Consider the following 3,435-nt stretch of genomic DNA (forward strand, 5'->3'; position numbering starts at 1 on the left):
AACCTCTCCCCCTTGAAAACCCCTTTAAAATGGCCTATATATACTTCTTTTAAAGCCCTAGAGTAAAAAATCAGAAATTGCAGATTTGAAAAACCCTACTCGAGCGCCACTGAGGTGGGTGGCTGGTGCTACAGCGCCCAGCTCACTATTTTGTGTGGGAAACATTTCTTCTTGGCTGTTCAAGCTGCTTAGTGCAAAGTTACTATGGTCCAACTACTTCTAACATGATTTTGACCATGTTTTGATCCGAACTAGGTAAACTGATAAACATAAAAATTATAGCTCTTCTCCTTAACTTTCCAATGGTCTAAAAATCATATTGATTGGACTTTTTTTATCTTAAGTTATGTCTGAAATACCACAGCATATTCGGTGAAGTCTACACCTGACCAACTTATACAATTCCTTGCCACTTGACCCCTTCTCTTTTAAGAATCTTGAAAACATAGGAACTAAATCAGCCATAGCTAAAAATAGACATTTTTACCATACAAATGAACTATAATAACTTGAAGTAAACTAGCTCAATCATGAGTTAACTAATTAAAGAAAAACGAAGAAAACTAATTAAAACTACTTAAAACTTTGCCTAAACTCAAAGACTTAACTATTTTATCACTCAAAATATGACAAGATAACTCTGTATAATAGAGTTATCAAAGCTGTAATAAACTTAGAATTATTCTTAATCTCATTAAGATAATTCAAGCTTATTAACCATGAAATCACTTCACCGTTTCATGGTTGCACTCTTTGATTAACTATAATTATAAGAAAGGATTCAATACTTGATATTTATTATAAGTTGTTCAATTGCAAATCTTATATTGTGAACTCTCATAACCATCCAATGACAAAAGGTGAAAATGTCAATTTTGTACCTAAGTCTTAGATTTCATCCAATTAGTGATTCAATACTCTAGATCTAATCTTTTGAGTATCAAGATATGATGAGTAGGTAATTCATCAATCCACTAGACCTACATTAATCACCAATCTTCCTGAAATCACTAGAAGTGTTGTTAATGCTATGAACTCCACTGTTTGGATATATGTTCTCGGATGTTCACCTCAATTATAATCCCAGCATACAGAGTCTAGATCAATACTTCATGATGATTATGCTCATGGTATATCAAAGATTAAAAGGAGATAAAACACAAGTCCACTATTTATTAGGGTTTCGATTCTACTATAAGCAAATGCATAAGTGTGAGATCAAGATTTAAGTAACGGTTAAACTTAAATTTGATTCTCACATGATTCTAGTTCATGTTATAGTGCCATTACTCAAAGTCAACCATTCTGATGATTTGAGACTTATCATTCCCTTGAAGTGAATCACATTTGTTTCATTGGAAGTAATCTGGAATCTGGAAACTACAACCTTAACACAATAAAGTGACCAGCTTTACTTTATGGTTGTGAACAATTTTTAGATTCAATTAAAATACATATTTCCTATGTATGACTCTTCATACAAATGTATTTTAATATCTCAATAGAATATGGTACCTTAATAACTATATAATGAATGTTTACTTAAAACAAACTCTTCGTCTTATTATCAAATTGTACTTTCATTACAAATAAATTAAATGAAAGTAAACACGAGAATATATTTGCTTTCCAGGGCAACATATTCTAAAATTCCTAACAATCTATTCATTACTAAATTCAGATCATGAGTTTAGATAAAATTGTTTCACATGTTGTTTTATAGTGTCAAATTATTTTCATTGTTTAATCAATCACTCTATAAAAGATTGCAAGCAATGTAGAACATTAATGCTTTTGTGCTTAATAGTCTTTCTTTCTTATTCATATCTACTTTACAATGCACCGACACCGCCCTACACATGCGTATACAAAATTTTATGCATGCATCTGCAACACTTCCTGTGCCTTCACTACTTAGTCCGGAATACTTAGTGATTGAGATTGATTCATGAAAACCAAATTCTATTTTTTATAGAATTATGTTTACTCTAACAAAAACACAACGCTAACAATAAACTCTTTTGTTTGAATACAAGGCATCCTCCAAAACCAAATGGAATGACAAATCTATAGCTTAACTGTAGACTTTTTGCCCACTTTTTGCTCATGACACATCACTGAAATTTAATTGCCATTAATTACATAATAGCATCCCTTATCCTTTTTGCATTAAGGCACTAGTATTTACTAAACAGTTTAATCATGACTTCTATATATAACTACAATGCTGGCAATGAATTAACAAAAGAGCTTAACTGTGGCAAATTTTTTTGTGATAAGAAGCAACAATATATGATACATAATAGTCCATGTAATGATGTACAAGAACATTAGAAAACCCAAGTCGAACAAAGAATTAAACAAGGGGATGCGTTGTATAAATTTTGCATAGAATGAAATTGATTTTGTTCATAGAAAATAATTTTCATAGGATCCAAATGCTTAAAAGAAAACATGGACATATTCAATTATCAATTATGCTTTATAACTATTTGATAATCAATACAACAAAATTGATCTCCTAAAAATGGCTAATTTTACCCTAGTGCAAATAAGTCATGTGACTAATGGTTGCTTAATTGTTGTTAGTTAAAATATCACTTATCATTTATGCCATATGATATACTGATATGTCATAATGAATGATGACATGGCATATTTGTGTGACATGATGACTGACTACATAGTATACTGATGTGATATGATGACATAACCACATGACATTTTCACTTTCTACATGAATGTCATGTTAGTGCTACGTGACATAAAAAATGACAAGTTGCTTTTTAAGTAATAACATTTAATCAACCATTAATCATAAGGGTTTATTTGTCTCAAAATAAAAATATAAAGTTTAATTGAACGTAACAAAAAAAATTATTTGAATTTTTTTAAATAATATAGGAACTTTTTTTAACATTATATCTATTTTTTTCAATGAAAGTATCCAACCTAAAAATATGTATTTTAACATAATGAATATGTAATGCAAGGTCAGAGTAAGAAGTGTTGGTGCCTTTGACCACTTAATTAGTACATCAAATCTTAAAAATGTGAGAACTTAACTTCTAGAAAGATATCAGTAATTTAACCTTTTTAGCATGTTTGGTTGGGAGAATGGCTAAGCCATTCCCTCTTTATTCCCAAAGAATTTTGGTTCCTTTATTTGGTTGAAAAATGATCCAAGGAATAGCCATACCATAGGAATGACTATTCTTCAAAATCCTTCAAAACCAAGGAATAGCTAATACCACCCTCCCCCATGGTATTAGCTATTCCATGGTTGAGAAATAAATTCAAAAATTAATAAAGACAAAAATACCCCTTACAAGTTTGAAAATTTACAACTTTATTGGTATAAAATATTATTTTTTTCTCTCTCCTCTTTCTCTCACTTGATTCCAACTTTTAATAAAATATTAATATTAATTATAA

The sequence above is a fragment of the Theobroma cacao genome, chromosome 10 (genome assembly GCF_000208745.1).
Source record: "Theobroma cacao cultivar B97-61/B2 chromosome 10, Criollo_cocoa_genome_V2, whole genome shotgun sequence".
NCBI classification, from domain to species: Eukaryota; Viridiplantae; Streptophyta; class Magnoliopsida; order Malvales; family Malvaceae; genus Theobroma; species Theobroma cacao.